Source organism: Podarcis liolepis (genome assembly GCF_965112155.1).
Source record: "Podarcis liolepis genome assembly, chromosome: 5".
In the NCBI taxonomy this organism is placed as follows: Eukaryota; Metazoa; Chordata; class Lepidosauria; order Squamata; family Lacertidae; genus Podarcis; species Podarcis liolepis.
Genome location: NC_139556.1, coordinates 58,554,619 through 58,579,534, shown reverse-complemented (window position 1 = coordinate 58,579,534; position 24,916 = coordinate 58,554,619). Strand labels below are relative to the sequence as shown.

General features: G+C 40.7%; 1 protein-coding gene across 1 annotated transcript in view; it reads left to right on the top strand.

Moving 5' to 3' along the window:
* Positions 1-24,916, top strand: part of NEURL1 (neuralized E3 ubiquitin protein ligase 1) — a 131,740-nt gene that overhangs the window by 1,718 nt on the left and 105,106 nt on the right. The gene's annotated exons all lie outside the window — the stretch shown is intronic.

Genomic DNA, 24,916 nt, shown 5'->3' with positions numbered 1-24,916 from the left:
CGAATCCAAGCATTCCTGGTTAATGGGTTTTTTTAATTTAGCCACAGATTCTTGTTCCCATCTGTTTTCTTGAGCCGGTATAAAATATTGTCATATTCAATGCTAAAACTGAAAGAAGAGTGATGCTTCAATAGCCACAATTGTGTTGTTCTTTTAGATCTTTTTCAGGTGTGTTGCTTCATCCTGCATGTCATAAGATTTATATCATTTTCAGTTTGACAAATGAGAAACACTATACAAGGACTGTGGGTTCCAGATTGTTTTGGAAAACACTTCATTTATAAATTGTTATATATGGAAATGTGATTTTCCTCTCATCACCTGATAACACTATTTCATGTCCTCAGTATTGTTAGCAATAGTTTTTTTGCCCAATTCTGCAGATGATGGCCAAGAAGACATACAGCCACAGCACAGACTGAGTCAGACAGAAATTCAGGGCAGACAATTGCTGTGTTTAAAATTAGATGTGTAAGGAGGGGGCAGCTGAATCTTACCAAGAGTCCCATCATTCCCTATCAACGCAAATGTGAAAGCACAGACGATGCCGCAGTAGTTGGTATTCAATTGTAAACTGCCAAGAAGGGTTTATCTTAAGAACAAGGCTGTCAGCCGGAAATTTCTCACTGGCACAAATTTAAACAAAATTCAAGATTTGTAGGCAGAGTGAGCACATCCTCATAATTTGTTACAGATAGTTTAAGCCATGATATCAAATATTAAAGAATCACCTGATTCCACTTTGTTTCATATGACATGCTTGGTTTTGGTTTTCACACCCCACCCCATTTTAACTGGGTTTGGTTGCTATGCTGTCACTCCTGCTGACAAAACAAACAAAATGGTTCTTGCGTAGCCTAAATACTATAATGATTGAAATTATTGAAATGGAGAGTTAACTAGGCTTTGCCTTTTGTCCTTAAAAAAAAACCAACACAAAAAAAACCCTATCCTGCCAAGTAACTGCCAGGGACAATATGTGCTTTTCCTGTATTTTTGAAAGAAGATTGCCTCAGGTCCTACATTTACATGCAGAATAAACAAGCTTGATTAGATTTGACAGGTTCCTGTAAAATGCTTTGGAGGCACAGCAGCACAAAAAGTATGAATGTCACACTGTTTTGTTACATTTTGGGGACGTATATTTTAACTGAATATTCATTTCACTTTAACTCCTTTCCCTAACAATCTTTCCAATTGGGAGAGATGCAGAAGAACTCATTGTTTAGGCAGCCTCTGGATCCCTGTTATCTTTAAAAGAAGGTAGCCATGTGGATCTGATGTAGTACAAACAAACAAACAAACAAATAAACAAATGAATGAATGAATGAATGAATGTCTTAGCTTTTGTGTTCATGCACCCTTCTTCAGATACTTCCTGGTCTCTAAGGTGCTACTGGACAATATTTTTATTATTTTATTTATTTCGATCTGTAAAAGAAGATATTCTTGTTCCTCTGCAGATGACCTCACCATAACTTGGTAGCCATTATTAGCTTTTCTTTTGTGCTTACTGTTGTGAATGCTGAAAGAGTTCCATGCTTATAAAAGCTGTATGTAGTGGCCAAGAGATGGAGACACTACAGTCCTTTCAACCTTCCAGATGAAAACATAGCACCGCCTTTCCCAGTTGAGTCTTTTTCACTCATTCCTATTCCAGTGTATCTGAAATACTTGGGAGAGGGCCAGCCACTGCCTGATCCATGAGTTTTGTAATAGCCCACGCCATTAAAGATCATCCAGTTCTGGTGGCATGATAATAATAATAATAATAATAATAATAATAATAATAATAATAATAGTTTTAATAATTTATTTATACCCCGCCCTCCCCAGCCAAGGCCGGGCTCAGAGTGGCTTACAAGCAATAATAAAAACAAGATGAATGATTACAACTTAAAAACAAAAATAAAATACAACATTAAAATAATGGAACATTAAAATATTAAAATGTAGCCTCATCGCAGGAGGAGAAGGAAAAGAAAAAAGAAAGAGAGGGAGGGAGGGAATCAAATTGGCTCCAAGCCAAAGGCCAGGCGGAACAACTCTGTCTTACAGGCCCTGCTGAAAGAAATCAGATCCTGCAGGGCCCTGGTCTCATGAGGCAGAGCGTTCCACCAGGCCCTGGCTCTGGTTGAAGCCAATCTAACTTCCTTAGGGCCTGGGACCACTAGGGTGTTGTTATTTATGGACCTTGAGGCTTTCCGTGGGGCATACCAGGAGAGGTGGTCCCATAGATACGAGGGTCCTAGGCCGTGAAGAGCTTTAAAGGTCAAAAGCAGCACCTTAAATCTGACCCTGTACTCCACCGGGAGCCAGTGCAAGCACTGGGTGAATATGCTCCCATGGGAGAGACCCCGTGAGGAGCCTCGCTGCAGCATTTTGTACCCGCTGGAGTTTCTGGGACAGCTTCAAGGGCAGCCCCGCATAGAGTGAATTACAGTAGTCAAGCCTGGAGATGACCGTTGCATGGATCACTGTGGCCAGGTCAGGACGGGAAAGGTAAGGGACCAACTGCTTGATGCGGCGAAGGTGGAAAAATGTCGCCTTGGCTGTTGCTGTAACTTGCGCCTCCATGGAAAGGGAGGCGTCAGGGATTACACCCAAACTCTTAACGGAAGGCAATGGCACTAATTGGGTGATTTTCAGCTTATCGTTAGTACAACTGATGTTTCAGAGCAGTTTGCTTATTTGAATCCTAACCATATCATGCCTATGCTGTACATTCTTCTTGTAAATTAGGGTTTATTTCAGCTTTACTCAGGAGAAGCACATTCCACTTCCTAGATCTGGGCCTTAAGGGAGGTTAGTAGGGGCGTTTGCTTGAGCCCCTCTGCTAAACGTTAACACAGGGATGGGGAACCTGTGGCTTTCCAGTTGTTACTGGATTACAACTATCATAATCCTTGACAATTGCACTTGCTGGTTGGGGCTGATGGGAGCTGCAGTCCAATGGCATCTGGAGGGCCACACGTTCATACCTGCTGTAGTCAAAGGAAAGTAAGCTGGGTTTGCTAGGAAACCTCTTAACAGGAATAGGCCAGACTGTGTCATGTGATGCTGCTCAACCTGTGTAAAAAGTTATGGATTAGACTTGCTTACCAATTGGTAAATACCTGTTTTGTGTGAATGACCACTTGTGTGTCTGTCATGGCTTTTCCTTTTCCGGGTCCTGTTGGACTGGATCCAGTAATAGTCTGCCTTGCTGCACTACATGCTTGATAGAAAGCATACAGAATATTAACGTACCATGTCATTCTTCTTCTACACATCTGCACATGTAGTCAAAGTAGACTCATCATTTGGCAGGTTGATACGCATGACCAGACAGCTCACTCCAATAGAATTTGAGCAGCTATATGGGCAGGAGTGGTGGTCCAGAAATTCACTTACCAGTTTACCATTGGCAAAGACATTTTTCTGTTCTGGTGAGATTCTGTCCATCTTCTTTCAAGTCACTAGGAGAGAGGAGGAATCTCCCCGACCCTTGACTCAGCCTGAGAGTGAGAGTCCTGGCTTTTTTCCAGGCTTGGGAGAAGGGCAAGGAATGTCATCAACTCAGTCTGAGTCTCTCTGTATCTCAGGGGAAATAGGGACAACAATCCCACTCCAGCTCAGATCTGGGAAGGAGGATGGGGCTTGTCTCTGCAGACATGTTGGGTCTTGACAATCCACAGAACACCTCCAACTCAGTGCTTTATTGCCCTCTCCTCTAAGTAGGGTAAGGATGATGGGGAGTACAAATTTTGGGGGAACCTGTGTGTAAAGGTTCTCTTACTCCTCCTGCTGAATGTCCAGATGCGAGTAAACATTTTCTGGCTCTTTTTGTCACTTTGAACATGGCTAAAGAGAGAATGCAATTCATGCCACCAGATCTGTCATTCATGAACAAGAGGTTAAGATTTTATTTTATTAGGAGGATGTTACTGAGAGGTTATTGTGCAGATAAAAATAAAAAAGCTTTGCAGTCTTGTGATTAATAAAGGTCTTGTATCAAGACCACTAGTCAGCTGGGCCCACTAGTGCTGATGCCCTTTCCAGGCTCCCTGCACTTAACAGCTTAGTATGAAGGCAAAAACTTAAATTTCCCACAATGCTCCACAATGATATTCCACCTGTGGCATTATGGGAAAATAAAATAGTGACTCCCCACTGGTGGTGATCAAAGCACTTTGGTTGCTGCTACACCTGTCTATTGCTACCAGTACCAGATAAGCATGTGGGACTCACAAAAGTAGGAGAGGAGCTGTTGGAAGGCACTGCTGAGGACCCTCTTAAACCTGGAGCAAGACCTCTCATTTCCCTTTTAAAAATTATTTCTTAGCACCTGCAAGCTCTGGTACAGAATAACAGAATCAGTTTATGCTAGATAAACCAGTAATTGAGTATCCTGAGGGAGAAGGCTGACTATATCTACCAAAACCTGAATCACCTCAGGCCTGACTATGAGGCAGGCTGAGTTATGGAAACCAGCTTTGGCTCAAATGTGCAGTGATGTCTGAGCCATCAAATTCCAAAGATAAGAAGAAATGCTAGAGTGATACATATACAGTATTAATCTACTTAGGGGTGGGGTTTTTTGTTTTTCTTTTGTTTTGGTTCCCCCTCTCTTTGCCTGCAATTCCACTCTGTTAAAAGTAGTGTATATAAAAAATGGTGCCTAGACATTCTGTTGTGGTGACCATAGCCTGTGTTTAAGGTGCCATTCGGCAAGTAGCTTATATATCTGAGTTTCTAACACTGGGAGTGTGTGCTATTCTCTCATATAGAAAGCTAGATACAGATATATTAATGAATGGAAGGGGCTCTTTTAATGGTACACTGTATCTGTGTTTATGGTTTTAAATGAAAGTCACTCAGAGACCTTTGGAAGAGCAACACTATCATTCATTCTGGTAAAATGTGAGGAAAAGGGAAAAAAATTCAGGATGGGGATAAGAGAAAGCAGGGATCAGCAGGCAATTAGACAACTGTTTCTACATCAGGAGGTGATACATAAGTCATCAACAGAAAGAGGGGGAAGTCCCAAATATATGAGTAAACATGCATAAGATTTGCCTCTGATAGATGTTGTCTTTGTTCAAAATGGATGTGTTACATATTTGGATTTTACAAGTAGAACAGCTCTTCATATTTGCTGTCTGAACTGCTTGAACAGTAACTTTTTTGTTTTACTTTTGTTCAAACATACTACAGTGTTGGACTCTGCAGCTTGAGATAAGCTATACAACTGGCTGGTTATCAGAATTAAAAGTTTTTAGCCTTTATAAACAGACCAGAGTAAATGTGCAAATCTCAAATCCTGATAATACCCAATTAACAACTTTACTTGCTTTCCTTCTGTTTAAACATGTTCAGGATTCCGCTAAGCAGCTTATTAAGATAAGGCTTGCAGGGAGTAAGTTGTCAAAATTAAAAGTTTTAAATTTATAAACTAGTTTTTATAAAACAAATAAACCCATTAAGCACTGAGCACTAGTGTTCTCCTCTAGTTGCAAAAGGAGAACATTGGGGCTAAATGATCAAGGTAAAGTGTAGATGTATCTTCATAGAATTGTAGAGTTGGAAAGGGTCCTGAGGGTCATCTAAACCCACCCTATGCAATGCAAGAATCTCAACATGCAATTTCCCATCGAATTTGAAACCATACTGGATGCTGCTTAGCTTTGCAAATGTGCTAGCAGTTTTATTGTTTCAGTTGCAAGCAAACACAATATGGGAGCCTGTTCCAATATATTTACTGCTTAAATGATGCAGAGGTTAAGGTGGGAGCCTTAACTTACTATTTTCCTGCATTTGGGTGCATGAGTGAATTGGTAACAGCTTTAGTTCTTTTCAAAATCGAAGGTTTTTGGATGCTAGAATTATCTCTCAGGAACCTTGATTTCATAAACATGCTTGTTCTCTTTTTTTCAGGGGGAGACCAATTAAATCAGGAGAAGCTGGAAATGCTAATAATTTATTGAATAATAGGCTAAAGCTCTTTCTATGTATTCATGCATGTATGTATGCATGTACAATTTTCTTATCTCAGTGTTTTTAAATAGAGCAATACTGAGTGGCTCACTGTCCCTTGGGCACATGGGATGGTGTAAAAAACATATGGTCTCTCTTTTCAATCTGTTCCCAATTTGCCAGCTAAACTTCTTCTGAACGACTTGCTCTGAAAGTTTGAATAACCAAAATTATGTAACTACAGTGTTTCTCTTAATACTGTGGCAGAGGTTATGTTCATTGGGTGATGTATTTTTGTGAGATGGATGGAAACACTGCCAACAGAACCAAAGAGAACAAGCATATCTCTGCCTCTTGTATACAACCTCTTGTATTATTTGTGTTAACTACCAAACAAAGTATATTTAGAGTGGAAAAACTCCGAACATTTCTGATCTTTGAGAATCTGGAAGAAAAGACTTCTCTGACTCTATCTCTGAGCAAGATATCCCCAGATACTGTTTTAACAGTTTAGGAGTAGCACAACACAGGCCAAGCAAGGTGGACTTCGGAAGCATCTCTTGGGAAGTTTAGGGTTTTCCCCCATCCTGCAGCTTCTAATCTAAAGACTCAGTTGACCTTGAACACTAAATCACCAATTGCGTCCAATGCTAGTGGGCACCACACTGTTTTTTTCTAATAAGACACTCACTGTGGATCTCTTAATACAGTGTCATTCTACACTGAACACTTCTATGATCCAGGAGGGCTGGAAGTAGTATAAGGCCTCTGCTCTGAATGACAAATCAGACTGCCTAGCTCATGCTACCTCTGTGGTGAAGGGAGGCTTTTTGGACCACATTTGCTCATTTTCCTGGAGTGCCTATGTTTCTGGCTATTAGGGAGTTTTATATGTATAAACAACAGACTCCACAAATGCTTTTAAATACACTGCTTCATTTGAAATTTAGTTGGGATGTAGGCAACCAAATGATGCATCTCTGAACTCTTAATTATTTCCTCTAATTATTGAACACTGCCACTTTTTCAGGCCTTCACAATACTGTGCTGCAGGATAGCCCCATGCTCCATAACAAAGCCTGAACTTCTGATTATATGTTTAATTGGAGTCTCCGACATTGGAGATAATAATCAGAATAATTCTGAAGTAAGTCTTGTGATAGATTGGAAACTGTTGACTGAAACTAATATCCTGGTCTTGGCTATTTTCCTGTGACTTGATAAGACTAAATGAAAAAAAAGGGAGAGCAGAAAGGCTGGTGACACGAATTAAAATGTAGGAGGAATACTGATTCAAGAATAATTACAATTAGATGTAGCTACTTAAATAACACTCCCCTCTGCCAGCCCAATGCTATGTGCATTTGTAAATCTCTCCAAGTCTATTGAGACTTAGTCTGTATACCCACCATTCATTTAAGTACATCCTCTTCCCTGCTCCAAAAAATTTCACAGTTACAATCCCAACACTCTTAACAAATTAGTTTCCAGGATTCTTTGGCTAGGGTTGGTGGTGATGTGCTTTAAATGTATGCTGTGTATGCAACCTAGATCCCAGCCAGCTGCGCAGAAATGACACCTAAAGATGTAGCCTTTAACTTGATTGTCTTTACTATTTTCAGCAAGTTCCAGAAGTGGACTTGCTTGGGGTCTCCTACTGTGACTGAGTACAGGCTAGATCCCTAGCACTCTAGGTCCAAGTACAGCACTCCAACCTAGGAAAGAAATTCACTGACCTCATACTGTGTTTTGGATTAACTTGGAAGTGGCAAAATAGATTCTGGCAGCTTCTTGGCGCTCCTGTACTCAGCAGAGGACTTTGGGGCTTGGGCAGCATCTTTCTTTGCTACCCCACGCAAAGCAAGAAACCCTACTGAGTTCTCTGTGAGGTGTAGAGAACTCAAAGAAGAGAAAGAGTTCCTTCTTCATGCATGCTCACAAACGTAGGTACCAGGAAGAGATTTCTGGTTCCTGATGATGACATGGTGAATATATTTTTCTTCTATACATCCTCCCTCTTCGTTAATAGGTAGCAGGTACCAGGCGCTATATTGTAGATCCCAAGGTTGCCTCTGGTGGATTCAGGATTCTGCTTGCGTTCCCTCATTTTCCATTATGGCAGTTTCCATGGTTATTAATCAGCTAATTCCAAACAAAGGACTGGGAATGTGCAACATGTAATTTACTTTTCTTTTTACACCTGCTTCAGTGATCTACAGTATTGCTTGTTTCCACCTCTCAGTAATTTATTTCCACCCTCAATCTGTAGCTTTGTTTTCTATTCAGGTATCTTACTTGTTACCACCACCAGCTCTGCCCACAGAAAAGCCCCCTTTAAGTTGTTATTACTTTCCCACATTTTCTTTCTCCCCCCCCTTTTTTTTGCTCCTGCACTACCATGCTCTGCTCTTTATCTTTTAAGGGCTCTCCCTAAAACTGCCTCTGTTTCTCAGCTCTCCTAATTACACTGCTTTTATTTACTCTACTTTCTTGTTCCCTTTCTTCTGCTTCCCTAAAAGCCCTGGTAGTAGGTAGTGATTGAGCCGGGCAAAAGGTTATTCAGAAAGAGATTGATGCTGTTATTAAACCAACCCAACACAGGAAAGGCTATATTTGTAAGTCAATATTTGAGTGGTGAAAGCAAAAGGCTGGATAATTCATTCTCCCAGAAACTGGGATAAGAATCTTAGCCAGGTTTATAATGTGTTTCAGTCATGCACAGTCTAGGGAGACCTGAATATAGAAGATAAGCTCCCTGGTGCTGGAAGCCCTTTGGTACAGGGTGAGAAACCTGTTGCTCTCCAGATGTTGGATTTCCAATGGCATTTACCCCTAGCCAGCATTACCAGTGGTGAGGGGATGATGAGAGTTATAGTCCAGCCACATCTGGATGGGCACAGGTACCGCAGTCCTGCTTCAGCAGGTACTCCTGGACATCTTTTCGTTTTGTAGTCATGAAGGCTAGTGAGGATGGAGCAATTGCAGCCTAACATAACAGAAGCCCTTCTTGCTAATACCTATTTTCCTGAAGAAGAGACATCTATATATTCCACACTTTTACGTCAAGTGTCTTCAAGCCTGAGAGCTAATGAACTGTTTTTGGGGTAGACAATACCAGCTCTTTGGAAAGCTAAGGGGAAGGTTATTATTTTTCTTTTCATGCTAGGTGCCAAGGATTGATTCACATATGTGAAGGCCTTTGTTTGAAGTCTCAGGACTACCCTCCTACTCATGTAATTATTTGCATTATGCACAGTACTCCAAAGAGCAGCTTAGGAGTACTTAGGAACTCTTTTGAAAAGGAAAGTATGTGCAGAATTGGAAGGGGGATCCTGTCCCTCACTTTAAAATACAGGTGTTGAGAACTAGGCACACAATGTGAAAATGACATGGTGTTTTTTTCTAGATTCCTTTCTGCATTTTGCCCCTTTAAACACCTAGCTCTCACCCTCCAGCCCAGATGAAAGAAGTCTAATCAGATTATGCTCAGTCCTTTTTTAATTTGCATTGACTTTTCATATGTCAACACATGATTTCAAAACCTTCCTGATCAGCTTTTATCCTCTGATGGGTGTAAGCTCTGCTTGATTTCCCTTGAACTGAAAACATACCTTGTGCTTTATGCTTGGTCACTTATCATCAACACCCTTCTCCTGACACAGATATTAGTATTAGTGTCTTAACAAGCTAGGAGATAGGATTCTGAGAGCAGAACTGAGCCCCAAAGAAGCAGAGCTTATGTGATTTGTTCATCAGCCTTCATCATCTGAAGATAAATTCCAACCTCCTTCTTAAATAGTAGCTGTTCAGTGTCACATTTAACTGTATTTCTATTATTTTGATTTATTTGATTTCTTTATTTAAAAGCATTTCTAAACCACTTGATATTTTAAAATCTCTTAAGTGGTATAAACTAACAATAAACTGTATATAATAAAAGCAGCATTATAAAAACAGGTAGAAACAGAAATTCAGATATAACAGGCTCCAATATTGGGAAAAGTCTGGGCAAAAAGGTTGTGTCTTCAGAAGGCACTTTTGAAGCAAGTAATAGATGATGTTTCACACATGGCAGAGGGAAGAACATTCAACACTGCAGGGACGATGGCAGAAAATGACTGTTTTGGGATGACTGCCCTGTGATATTCTGTAGGACAGGCATAGGCAAACTCAGCCCTCCAGATGTTTTGGGGACTACAACTCCCATGATCCCTAGCTAACAGGACCAGTGGTCAGGGATGATGGGAGCTGTAGTCCCAAAACATCTGGAGGGCTGAGTTTGCCTATGCCTGCTGTAGGATATGATGCCACAAGTAAAAGTTTCCCGTGTGCTCTAAATGATCTTATGTTTTAAGCTGTTTGCTTGTATTTAACTGTCTGTTGCCATTCTATTTTTAAAATATATTCTACAAATTTGCTTTGTCTTTCTTTCCATGTAAAGTGTTTAAACACTTCCTCTTTGAAGAAAAGCAAGGACACTTGGAGCGAGCACCACATGCCATTTTCTCCCAGGTTCATAGTGTGAACAACATGTAAATTTACTTAAGTGATAATGTGAGAGAAAACAAGGCTGCATTATTTATTTATTTATTTATTTATGTCTGTCATAAAATTTATATACCGCTGGATTGTGGGGGGGAAACCCTCAAAGCAGATTTACAATATGAAATGCAAGCAGTTTTAAATAAGAAAATGTCTCCAAATGGTCACCTCTCCCTGTTATTCTGCTGTCACTGTTCATTCTTTTAAAAGCATTCCTGCATATTGAATTTGAAATACAACCATAAGAAACAACTAGTGGGTATATCTCATTTTCTTCATCTCCTTCAGCATATTCCTAAGATTATAAATCCCTCCCATGTTATCTCCTCCTTCAGGGTAGGAGAGTCTTGCCAACCCCTGGTTCTAAGGTTCTGTTCTTTACATGTTACAGAATAAGTGGATACCACAGGTGCACTTTACTTGGTTGTCACCTGGGAAGAAGCTATGATTGGCCATAGCTTCTCGGTGTGTATATGATACATATACACAGTGCTTTTTTTCCTTTAAAAAATGTTTAGGGGTACTCTCATTTTCCTACTCATATTGAAATACTGCCCCCCCCATTGAAGCCAAACTTAGATTCACAAAATGTTTAGTGGTATGTGTACCCCTGTGTCCCCTCAGAAAAAAAGCATTGCATGTACATATGGCAAAACCGATTGTACTATAGATCTTTCAGATATAATCAAATAGATCCCCATTTGTGTAGCATACACCTGCTTCTTTAATATAACTTCTGACAAAATTAGGCAGTGCTTGGTGGGTCATTTTAGGGGCAGGATCTGGCCTGCAAGCTGGTGGTTCATCTTCCCTGCTTTAAAAGGTTAGACTGTTGCACATATAGAGGTACAGTATTGAAATGTAGCCAAGATGAGCACTTTAAAGAAAACTCTAGTGTAGAAATATTAATAATGTATACATTATTGATAGAGTGTTCCCAAGGGGAAAATGTCTGGAAACAAAAGGTTTTTGTGATACAGAAGGAATTTTTTGTATGTATTTTTGCTTTTATGCTACATAGGCAGTCAGCCTAGAGGGCTAAAAATAGCCTTGTTATCTAAGCTTCCAACCTGGAATATTACAAGAGGGTTATGAGGAAAAAACAGTTCAGTATAGCTTTCAGCTATATTTATAATGCTTGCTTTCCTTAGCTTGCCTCTTCTAGTGTGTCACTATTTGGTCGCCTTGTAATTCATAAGAAGGCAGCATTCAAGTGTGTAAAACATCATTGGTAGGAAAAGAGTAGAGATACATGCTAAACATGAGATGAGATTTATGACACATTTGAGATAAGGCCCTGTGGCAGTAGAGAGAAAAATTTGGTGCTAATTTACAGTCTAGCAACAGCAACATTTTCTCACAGCATAGTGAGCATTTAATGATGCCAGAGGCACAGAGTGGAGTCATGTAATGAGATATTTTTAATATCCAGATACAAGCAGAAGTAATTTCCTTTCTGCGAAGATATCTGAGACCTGTTAGTCACCATCAACTGAATCTGAACTGAGCTGAGGCCACTTCACAGGGTACCAACATCACTGTATATGCAGACAAATTTGACATTGTCCAAATACAGGATAGTTTGTTCAAACCATAGCTTGTTAACAAAATAGAAAACCATGGTCTGGTTCACACATAATGCTGAACCATGGTTTAGCATTACAGCCACAGGTAGGAAGGGGCTGTTATGAGCTTCCCCTTACACCCTCCTCTTTTAGCTAGGAAGAGGGCTTTGATAGAGTTTAATTTTACTTTCAGTAGATCCTGACTTGTTATGTATAAACCAGATATAATTATATAAGGAAAAACACTGAACCTTTTCTAAACATGACAATTTTAAACCTTGCATTATTATGCTTCCTTGTTTAACTAACCAGAGTTTGTTTTAAGCGTCCTTTTATTTGGAGGCCCTCCCCTCCCACCATGAAAATCACTCTTGGTTTTAAGAGAACTTTTAAGATCTTTTAATTTCTGCCTGCATTTGGTTAATGGGGTTATGCTTGGAAAAAAGTGTTAGTTTCTGCTGACTTTGAAGCTGGTGGGATTTTTTTGAAATTGTAATTAGTATTTTTATGAAGTTTCTGTGTGTTTTTATTTCCTCCCTGTAAACTGCCTTGTGGGGATTCTGAAAGAGTTAGAAATCTATTCTGATGATGAATCCCATCTGATGCATTATCCTGATGTATTTTTATACAAAATGAAATGAACAATTGTGTTGTTGAGACATATTCCAGAATGCAAGAGGAGTGTCCAGAGCCTTGGGAGGTACTCATTTTTTCACTGTTCCAGAGGCCTCACAAGATCTTTAGGTGATGTTGATAGAAAGCATCACCTGGACGATAAAATGCTATAATAGGTATCATTGTGTAATGTCTGCAGCTTCTTATATAGTTCAGGCTAATAAAAATCTCCTGCTATAGATGAAGAATACAGTAAAGAGCATCTAAGCAAAGTGAATATTAAATGGAATGGAACTAATGAGCTTTCTTAAGATGTTTTCCAGGAGTTGGGTGACATCATCAACATTTCTGAGATGATAGTCACCTTTGATCTTGTTTCCCTTGGGAAGCTAAAGGGGGTGGCTGAAGACTAGAGATTAAAGGGGGGAAACATCCTTTTCTACTCATTATTTGCAGGAAGATGAAAGAAGGCACAATCTATTGGCAACTTTTATACTACTATTGAAATGAATCTGATATGCACAACATATTTTCCATACCAATGGAATGTGCACATGAGAACTTCCTTTGTCAAAATTCTTTGAAAGCATTCTCCCCCTTCTCCTGCATCTCCAAACCAAGAGAAGCTTCACATGTTGATTTTCTGCTTGTCATGTAGCTGATGAAGGCACAGGAGCTGTGGCAGAGAAACGGGACATTCCTGTTCTCTGTGTGTTTTGCAGTGACTACTGGTAAATCCATTCCTATCTGCAGCAGAGCAATCTGTAGTAACTTGGTTTTAGACCTGAGTCTTCTGATGTACCAAAGGGACAGACTACGTGTTAAGCATGTGCTTACAACTATTCATGGTTGTTTTTGTTTTTTACAAAATCAGCTGTGGGAATCCACAGAACTTAAAAAACCTGCAAGAACCCTCAATTTCTTCCTTTGTCATTTTCCTGCTAAAATGTCTCTTGACACTGTTAGTTGCCCCTAGAGGTGCTACATATATATACTGAGTTTACAAGAGACCAAGCCTACTTATAGGCTTTATATGGTATTTATGCATTTTCCAATATCAAGGATCCGAAGCATTAATTAACGTTAAGCAAAACAAAGCTGATGAACAGAAAGCATATTATAGGCTGTTGACACTGTTCTGAAGAGGCCTTTGTATGCACTTCTGATGGCTGGGTAGTTTTACTAGTGGGTGCCAAAGATTAACTGTCCTTGTATGAGCTGACCTAATATAATTAAATTGTGTTAAGCTTGAGCTGTCTTGGGATAAGTATAAGGCAAAATAACTCAAAAATCAAATCAATTGGGGGGGGGGGAGTCTTGTGACATAGTAGGACTAGTTTTCCAGCAATCTGTGTTGCTAAAAGTGACCTGAATGGTGTGACCTGGGATCCTATGCATCAGATGGGCAAACTCTACCATAGTAAATTATTTAATGGCCAGAATAGCTTGAGGCTTTTAAAGGCATGGTTCTTTCCTGTTTTGCTAAATAGAAATACTAGTGTTTAGGAGACTTGATCCATTTTGTGCCTAATATTTGCTTAAGAGGCCTAGTTTGTTTGTTTATTTAATTTATATTCCACTAAACTGCTCAAAGTAGTGCATGTGGTTCTCCCACTCACACACATTATATTCACAACAGTCCCGTGAGGTGGATTAGTCTGAGGAATAGTGATGGGTCCAATGTCCAAAGTCACCCAGCAAACTTCATGGCTGAGAGGGTTTTTTAAGCCCAGGTCTCCTCAATCCTAGTCTGGCACTCAGCTGTGGCAGCTGGAACTGTAGATGAAATCCAGACACACTGCAAGCGGACAAAATACTGACTTTTTGCTAGAGCAGGTTGCTGAAGGACTCTGCATAGAAACAGGATGGCATCACTTGCATGGTGTGAACCAAGTCATCTTCCACTCATCACTCACTGCTCAGTGTTGGTGGTGGTCAGCAAGTGCATGGGACCTTCCTCCTCCTTGGCTACAGCTTGGTAGTGGTCAACAGACTGCCCAACAGACTGCAGCAGGCAATAGCTTAAATACCAAAATCAAAGAATGAGATTGCAACAAAGTTCAGGGGTTACCATTGTAGTGTCCGTGGCTGGAATAATTTCCCTGTGGTCTTCCCCTAGTGCCCATGAAGCTTCTGAGCCCCCACTCTATTCGATGATTCTTGCAACCTTTTTTCTCTCTTGAAAAGTACAAAGACCTGAAGGAGAAATTTGGAAGAGTGTATTTCCCACTACCTCTGAGTGTCAACTCTATGTGCTTTTCAAGGCTCAGATTAATTTTGCTGGAATTAGCTCAGGGGCGCACCCATGACATTCACTCAAAAATCCAAATGTACTTACACGCCCCCAAAAGTTGATGACCCGTGTAATAGTTTAAAAACTGTGAATTATGAATGAAGCCAAGAGAAGCAAAATCTAGCGAGATGCTCAAGAGATGTGTATCTGAAGAAGCAAGCTTGAACCTGGTTTATGAATTGGGATGTCTCTGTTTATGTTCCAGTCAGAGATAATGAGATGCACATGGAGAAAAAAACTAGGCCCATTTCTATTCAGCAATCTTCGAGCATTTGGCAAATAGACACATCCAGTAGAGTTTAATGCTGTGACAGTTTAATTTTCTTATCAGTGCAAATACAGTACATGGAGACTTGGTGCCTAATTTAGTCATGCTGCTTTAGCAACACCATGTGGGATGCAAAATGATCTCCTTGGTAACATTTCCTATCAGTTCAATGAGTGACCGTCATAAACATGGAAGCAAATTGTAAAAACAGCCAGACTCATGGATGGGATTTTTTTATAGCTGCAGAGGTTATGATTTGGTAAAAGAGAGCTGGGAAACATGTCTTTAAAAAAGTATTTTTTTTTATTCAATGAACTAAAGCCATTGTAGGATTTTTGGAATCATGTTTACTATGTGACAGAGCCCTGAGGTTGTGTATTTACAATGATTGCCTTTTCCTATTTAAATCTGCCTGTAGCTTGGTATCCTTGAGATATGAATTTGTTTCCTTCGTCCTTGTTTCCAGCCACTCCACTTGCTTGACTAGGTTTCATCTGATTTTACACAGCCAGGCCTCTCTGCTTGTGTCACAAAAGTGATGGCAACATACTGTATAGGATTGGGCTCCTTATATGCAGATGCTGGAGAGCATGTGACTCGCTTTTATGCATGTGGTTAAGTGTCATATTCTCCTTGTCCTGCAGCAATTCCACCAGATTTCAGTTTTGCTTCCAGGTTCAAATCAAGAAAAAATAAAGGAGTGGTGGGCGGGGGGGGGGGGTGAGTGGAAAGAGAAGGGAAACTTGAGGTACTTGAAATGATGCTTATTCTAGGACTAACACACTTAGGTGCAAGTTTTTTAGCAGAAGTTCACAGCAAATGAGTGGAACAGTATAAAAATGTGTTGCTGCTAAATCTGTCTATCTATCTATCTATCTATCTATCTATCTATCTATCTATCTATCTATCCCCAGGCAGATCCGTGCAGAGCTTGTCTGAGGCCCAGGGTGGGAGTCTTGTTAGAAGAAGGTTATAAACTCAAACAAAAAACAGCCAGTCCCTGGCAAGACCGACTCGCCCCACCTTAACCCTCCAGGGCCTGGGGCAAGTGCACCTGGCTGCCCCTCCCTCTGCACGGACCTGCCCCCAGGAAATATCCCCCCCTCAATGCATTGGGCATGGCATAAGTTCCATGCCATTTCATACAGCTGGGGTTGTTGTTGACTTCTCCTCCCCACCTCTGTGCTGTTCACCATGCTGGGGGCGGGGGCACTTTAAGATGCTTTCCTCTAGGCTACTTCCCATAGCAGAAGGGAAGAGGGCTGAGAGGAAAGCAGCTGAGCACAGCAAGGTAAGGTGGAGGAAGAGGGGCTGGATTGCACTCTCTTCTCCTTGTGCTCATTTTGATATAAAAAGTAGCCCCTCCCCAGCAAGCCTGTGTTTCATAAGCTAAACACACAAGTCTAGTTTGGCCCAAATTGGGTGCGAGGAAGCACCCCCCCCCAATTATGGTGCTCTTTTGTGGAACTCCCTTGCCTCAAGGAAGACAGCTGCTGGGCATCCCTGCTACATAGATTTTGCTATCATTTGAACGCTTCATTTTTGGAAGGCCCTGGTGGGGTTTGTTGAAATGTAGCCATTCTGTGTTTTTTTTATGTCACAGCTGAAATTAGTTTTGTTTTCAACTTGATGGTTTAAGGACTTTGATTAGATGTCTCCTTCGGTGTTCAGTACTGAGTTGGAAAGGCATATGGTAATTATTGTAGATATAGAAATATATATACCCTCTCTTTTAGTGATACTTCTTTGCAGAGATGATGTTTTGCTGTTAATTGCTCAGGGAAAAGCACCACAGACTTTGCCTGTTTACTTCTTTCCAGAGTTCACAAGTAATGCTCTTAATTGCTGCGCATCTCATGGAAATGTTCTTAATTTATTTCTGTTTAGACAGGCTTCTGACAGCTAGCATTAAGTTGGAAGGAGGTGGGGACACTTTAGTATTTTAAGCTGCTTTTAATTGACATTTTATACACTTGTTTCCAGTTGCAATACCATGCCTTGACCTTGGGGTTGGGATGGGTTACAGATTAAAGTAAATCTATGAAGACTAGTGATGTTATAGGTCTGAAGAGGAATGTGATAGGGTGTAGCTCATTGTGAAAGGGAAGGAAGGCAAGCAAATCAGTTCCTCCTCCTTTTTAACTTTACTGCTGCCACCAAGTGGATATCTTTATTTTTTTCTGGTTGCCTCCACTAAACTCTGGACTTTTAAGTGGTTAAGCCTACTCGTAAGACCTCAAACCATACCCCTCCCAAAACAACCTATGCTTTAATCTAAATATTTTAGTTAGTAACAATTTAAACAGTTTTTTGAGAAAATGATTTTAGAAAAAGGTAATTTTACATTTTGAGCAGTTATCCATAAGAGCATATTAAAAATAAGCAGAGATAAATGCACCTAGCCTTACCTATTCTAAACTGTTTCCTTATCTACCGTAAGTCAATACTTGCCATTTTTGGACTATTTCTTAGCTTCCCATGCATCCATGCTCTCTGACTCACTCCAGCTCCCTTAAAGTGTTCCAGCCCCTTTTCACTCTTGTAGCTGTTCTTCTCTTCAGGTTTCTGACCTCAAAACTTTCAAGCTTTTTTGCTTTTCCAGTAAGCTACCTTGTTTTCCAACTCAGCTTACACGTATACATTTTTACTTTCCCCACTGCCTGTCACCGCTGGACCACGAGGCCATTTTCCCCAAATGCCCCAAATTCCCCAAACCATGCCCAGCTCTCACTGGGTGACATCAGCTGATAGGTGGGGTGATGGGGTTCAATCTTGCTAGATGCTACTTCGCTAGTGAAGCACATCCCTGCAGCTTTCAGGATTGCATTTTCTACTCACTACCTGATGAGTGGAGAGATCAACCCCACTGCGGTTTGCTTTGCTAGTGCATTACCTGTGGGGAACACAGTGGTGAAGCAAATCCCTGCAGCCATATTCTCACTTCTTAGTGAGTGCTGATCCTATGCTACTTGATGTACCTGTTAGGACCATTTAACTGCTGATGAATAGTTACTGTCAAAACAGTTCGTCATCCGGAAGAACTGTTCTTTTCTTTATGTTTTGGAGCATCCATTGTTGCACGGTCACAAATTATGACTGTTGAAAGACTTGTTTTCCTCTTTGACACTTATGGACTATATATTGCCTTATGTTGGGCATGCAACAATGATAGACTTTCATTATCTGTGATTCTATTACATACTTTCTGTTGAAGAATTCCTACGCTTGGAGCTTCCATTATTGCACGGTTACAGGATTGTGACTGTTGAAAGGCTTGTTTGCTTCTGTGACTCCATTATATATTTTCTGTTTAAGAATTGTGAAATAATACATGTTACAATTATTTGGTTAAAACATTATTAGCTGCGTGTTGCCTGTGATTGTTTATAGTTAGTCTGTTTTTGCAACACGGGGTTTCCAGTGTCAGGATGCTGTCAGTGGCTCATGGCTGGGTGCCCAGGAAAATATAAAGGCAAAGAAAAGTTTCTTACCGTCCTTTTTTATTTCAAACTTTACAGAGAGAGGCTATAGACAGCAGAAGTTCTCTGGGACATTGTGGTATTTAAATGGTGGCTCAGACTCTCATTGTGGGTTAATAAAATGGCAGCAATACCTCTGCCTCCCACTGCTGCCAATTTGCTGTGCTGCCAGCTAGACCTGCTGAGTATACTTTTTGAGGGGCCCCCTCAAACCTGGAGCTAGCCCTGTATAGTACCCAGTATCCATGTTGCAGATGTTCAGAGAGCTTCATATGCATTTCCTCAGTAATCCTACAAGCCTGTATGAATACTCAATAGTGGGGGTCTGAGGCTGAAGCAATTATAGCTTGCTATTTACCACTTAGTGATTCATGGCTGAGGTGAGATTTGAACTAAGAATGTTCCAGATCACAAGCTGCTCTTGGAGCTAGGTAAGGTCAGCTCTGTAAAAAGATAGGAGTGTGTAAAAAGAAAATAATAATACAATTTCCATCCACACATTAAAAATAATTTAGCAATGTGCTTCTTGGGTGGGCCTGTATTCGTCACCCAGTAGGTCATCTCAGAAGCCTACTCTACAATAACTTGGAGCAGGGTTTTTAGTGTGGCTGCCCCTGTTCTGTGGAATAGCATTCCTGTCAAGATATGACAGGTGTCCATTATCTGCACTTTCTGGAAACAATTGAAGACTTTTTGTTTTGTTTTGTTCTGACAGTGTTTCCCTTCTGGATAAGTGGGTTTTTACCATGAGTACTTTGTTAGGCTTTTAAATGTATTGTTTTAAATGTATTTGCTTTTTTGTGCGCTTTACTGTTTTTAACTATCCTATGCATAAATCGACTTGAGGCAGTTGTTTAAAACAACAACAACAACAACAACAACAACAAGCTGTTCTAGCCCTTTTCCATGGATCAGCGTGACCCTTAGTTTGATGAAGATAATGGATGTTGTGGGTAATGGAGTTGCAGTAAGCATTTGCTATGACTACCTTGTTTTAGAAGGAAAACAGATGGCCTTATTTGCTTTAATTTGGGGTGCTCAGCTCAGGTTCTCCTTTTGTTGATTTGATCACTCAGTTTGTATTCTGACTAATTCCCTGACTACATGAGCCAGAGGTAAACCAACTCCTTTGAGTGTGAGCTGCCTGTTCATGTGTAAAGAGGGTGTGTGTGTGTGCATGCAGTTGAAAAGTTCAAAGGGGTGAATGGGTTGGAGTTGCTGAATGGGCTGGAGATGCCTCTTGCTTTTACCTGCTTCAGGTGCTTTTCTTCAAGTCAGGCCCAGTATCAGAGGTGAACTTGGCAGAGAGAGGTGATGGGGAAGAGGTGGCAGAAGAAAATAGGAGAGATGAGAGAAGATTCAGCCCCCCCTTCACACCCACACCTACCCACCCAGCCCAACCCACCCAGCTAGGTTCAAACTGCACATGATAGTAGCAGACACCTGTAATTTAAAAAGTATTTTAAAATGCATATACACTTTATATGTCTAATCCCAGGCATTTTATGGTTTCAATGAGCTATTATTTCTGATGAGCATTTGTTCTCAAAGTTTTTGTATATGTGTGCTGGTAATATTTCATGTATCTTTGTTACAGATAGTTTTGTTGGATGTTCTGCTTGGTGTGGTTAATTTTTTTCTTCTTCTTTCTATTATTATGCTGTAAAGTTTGTTATAAATTAGATATTGACTTAGGCTCCCTTGAAGCAATTCTTCTGTGTAAGATGTCTGTGGAATTCAGTAAATAATTATAGCATCTTTTTTGTAATTATCTTATTTTATAACAATTAATTTTCATAGAACAGAATATGTTTTCCCTTTCCAAAACTATTGCAAACAACTCCTGGGCTTTAAAATACCGTACTTTCAAAGGAGCAAACAGGGCCTTTAATTCACAGTTAAGGCTATTCGCTCCAGAAGTAATGCTCACTCTCTTTTTTATTACTTTGATGGTTATCAAGCCAGTAAGTGTGGATTGGAGCAGAAAGCAGGAAATTGCTCTGAAAATTTTACAGCTGTCTACATTAGGTTGCTTAGGTGTTTTTGGTTGGCCTGGCTCTTAGTTCAACAGTAGGGAGAGTTATGGGATTCAAGTAAGCAACAAAATCTGGTTCTAGCCACTGTTTTGCTGTTAACACAAATATACCAGTAGGGTTTTATGATATTTCGAGAGATCACAGGAAAAATCCTTTTGAATGTACCTATCTCTGATCTATCTATCTATCTATCTATCTGTCCTTGTGTTTTGCATGTCAGTGCTAATTCATTATAATGCTTAACCTCTTCCTCATATATTTATAAATGTTTGGAAAGTACAATTAATGGATCTGTCTTGAGAGATCAAAACACCAATGGCTTCAGCTTTCCAGAGCAGATTGCTGCAGCTTTATTCCTTTGCATGTTGTGAAAGGAGAGACTAGGGTAAATGTTGTAAAAACAACAGTAAATTGCAACATTGATTAATAGATGCCTTGTTTACTCTTCTTATCCATTGACGGCTTCACCGTCCACCTTATCGATCAGACACAAAACCGTATTTTTTTTCATTGATTCATGGTTTTTACCTCCCCCTCTTTTCTGTTCCTTTTCACATTACAACATTACATAAATATAACTCTTCCTCTCTGTTCCCTCAGTGAAAACTCTTTATCTCTCTCCTTGCCTGTTACAGTCTTCCTCTTTCTGATCTTCCATTATTTCCCCTTTGTTCAGCCATGTCCATCCAGCACTCTGTTAATATTATCCATCTCTCTCATTTCTCTGACCATGGTGACATCTCACCTTCAACTCTTCTGCTGGCTTGCCTTCAAAGCCTTGCCCCAATTTAACTCTACACTCTTACATCTTGACCTTTGCTCACCCAACTCAAGAGTAACTGTGTTCTTTGCTGCCCCTTATGCCTGGAACTTCTTTTGTTCAGCCACCTCCCTTACTCCCTTCAAGTCATATGCAAAAGTCACATTTTCCAGGAAGCTTTTGGAACATTCCCCTGGTCCCAAATGCCATATTTTAACTAGGAGAAGATATGTGAAATTGAAATAATCGTGTAGTCATGTCTGCTTGCCTCCACCCCATCCTTGTCTGATGTTTTCTGTAGGGATGATCGCGGAGTGGGGAATGGGGTCCGGAGGGAGCACACTCCCCACCCGCAGGCAGCCACAGTCTGCCTGTACGCGTGACCTTGGGGTGCGGGGCACCCCCCCAGACAAGCCACAGCTGTCTGAACATCGTTCCCTCTGTCTAACCTTTTGCGGTCTCAGTAGTCTGCGGTGCCCTGTCTGTAACCTTTGTCTCTGAGACCTTTTGTCTCCTTTGTCATACACTGTGCAAGGGGAAAATGACGTGGTGGAAACAGGTGCCAAAATAACTTTGTACCACCCCACTATCTCGGGACCGGAAGATGTGTAAAGGTCACAGCCCAAAATGTATCTGCCTGGTTTGCATATTTGTGTCAATAAAAGGAGGCTCCACAGGGCTGGCCAGCAGCCTGCATGCAGCCCACCTGTGCGCAGCTCACCTGCATTATCAACTCCTGCCTCATGCCCATCACTTCAGTTTTCCTGTGTTTGTTCAAGATAGTAAACCCTGGGAGTAGGCATTTGTCAAACCTGTTCTTTGTAAAGCACCATGTACATAGAGGCAATGGTGTCAAATTTCAGCCGCGCCCTGTGCGGCACTAAAATTTGGTGCCCCGTGTCTTGCACGTTGTTCTACAGCATGGTTGTGGTGCCCCCTGCACTGCGGCACCCAGTGTGGCCACACTGGTTGGGCGTCCCTAAAACTCTGATAGATGGTGTTATAATAAAAATAATAATTAAGATGCTTATGCAGGGATCATCCAAGGTGATCATAGCCCAGCGCCCTTGGTTTGTAAGCATCACAAGCTGTGGCAGTTACTTGGACTGGAACAATTATATGGGAGAAATTAGAGATTCCAGCTATCTCAGTACTATTCAGTACTGGTGCTTTTATAAGCATATTGCTCAACTATTCATTGAAGCCAATGAGCTACCAAATCGCTTAACATAAATCCTGCTTTGATCATGTACAGTAGGTTTCTTGCTTTGTTTTGCTCACAGTGTGACTTTCCCTGGTCCATAGAAATAACACTCAGCATCTTGAGATCTAATCCTCAGATTTACCTGTGATGGTGGTTCCCTTCACATTCTGTCCCCCACCCCCCGCCTTTCATTCAATGATGGAATCTGACACAAGGTTTAAGAAGATTTATTATAAGCCCAGAAAATCCCAGTGCCTTTCAAATTGTAGGCCTTTTCAGATGGAAAAAATTCTCAAAATACATTACCAAATTACCGTATTTTTTGCTCTATAAGACTCACTTTTTCCCTCCTAAAAAGTAAGGGGAAATGTGTGTGCGTCTTATGGAACAGATGCAGGCTGCGCAGCTATCCCAGAAGCCAGAACAGCAAGAGGGATTGCTGCTTTCATTGCACAGTGATCCCTCTTGCTGTTCTGGCTTCTGAGATTCAGAATATTTTTTTTCTTGTTTTCCTCCTCCAAAAACTAGGTGCGTCTTGTGGTCTGGTGCGTCTTATAGAGTGAAAAATACGGTAATTATAAAAGACCATATATACTCCTACTACTACTTAATTGTAGTAATAGTAGTAAGTTGTTTCTTACCTAAAAGTTTTTTATGTGACTTACAATTCAATTTTTAAAAAATGTGTCGGGATTCTTCTTACTTTTTTGTGTCCTCCTGACACTGGCCTGGAATGTGCACAAATCTGGTACCACAGATTTTTAATAGTCTCATTTCTATTATTGCTCTGTGGTGCCAAATTTGCACATGCAGCAGATTATCAATATGGTTCAATCACAAGCTTTTTTATGCCGGTTGCATAAAGAGCACAGTAGCTGACAGAATTTTTCTTTTGCACCCCTGTTGGACATAATTGTCTCCCTTTCAGTTCCACCTTTCCTTAATTTGCACCAGGATGTGTGAATAGAATGTACTTGTTGTACAAGCCAAACACTTTCTGATGCTATTGGCAACCTTTTGCTGTAAATATGACTTCATTGCTTAGATAATCATTTGCAACATACTCACATCATTGCCCAGGGCAGCTCTCTAGTGCTTTCCTGAATGCAAAAAGACCAACCTGTTTAATCTCTAATGGAACACTAATGAAATTGTTTCCGATTGCTTTTAAGTTTTGCAGTTGGGAGCAGTAATTTCAGCTAACGCACTAGCAATACCCGGGATTGAAGTTCATTTAAACACCCTTTATACAATAGCTGGTACTGTAAGGGAAAAAGGGGACATTTTTGGGTAAAAACGAAGGAATCAATCCATTTAATACCAGCACAGTGTGGATTACAAATTCTACCTGATTAGGGGACTGACATTTAAACGTTCACTGCAGTGACTCTCCCGTTATGTAACAAGCTGCTTAGAAGCTTCTTTGAGATGAAACCTCAAGGCAACAAATCAATGTGCACAAGGGTTGACTTGCATGGTGTAGCATAAGAAGCTGGATCTGATTAAAGACCTATCTAATTCAGCATTCTCTTCTCACAGTGACCAACCAGAAGTCTTTGGGAGGACTGCAAACAGGACATTAGTGCAACAGCACTCTACCCACCTGTGAACCCCAGCAACTGGTATTCAGAGGCATATTATCTCTGATAGCAGAGGTTGGATGGTTGTCTGTCATGGAGGCTTTATTTGAGATTCCTGCATTGCAGGGGGTTGGGCTAGATGACCCTCAGGGCCCCCTCCAACACCACAATTGTATGATTCTGTAATTCTATGATACAGTAGGTGGTGAATTTCAGCCATTGTGACAAATAGCCTTATCCTTCATGGATTTGTCTAATCCCCTGTTAAAGCCATCCACATTGGTTGACCCCCATGGTAGCAAATTCTATAGTTTTAACTCTGTGCTGTGTGAAGAAGTACTTCCTTTTGCCTGCTCTGACTCTCCCAACATTCAGCTTAATTGGATTACCCAGGATCCTAGCATTATGAGAGAGAGAGAAAAACTTTGCTCTTCCTCTCCACTTTCTCCACACAATGCATATTTTTAATATACCTATGCAATCCTCCCCCCTCACAGTTGCTCCCCTTCAAATGAGTAAGCTTTCATTAAAAAGAAACAGCTTTCTAGCATTTTGGTTGCTCTTTTCTGCACCTTTCCCAGCTCTGCAGTATCCTTTGCCTAGGTATTTTCAGGCTCAG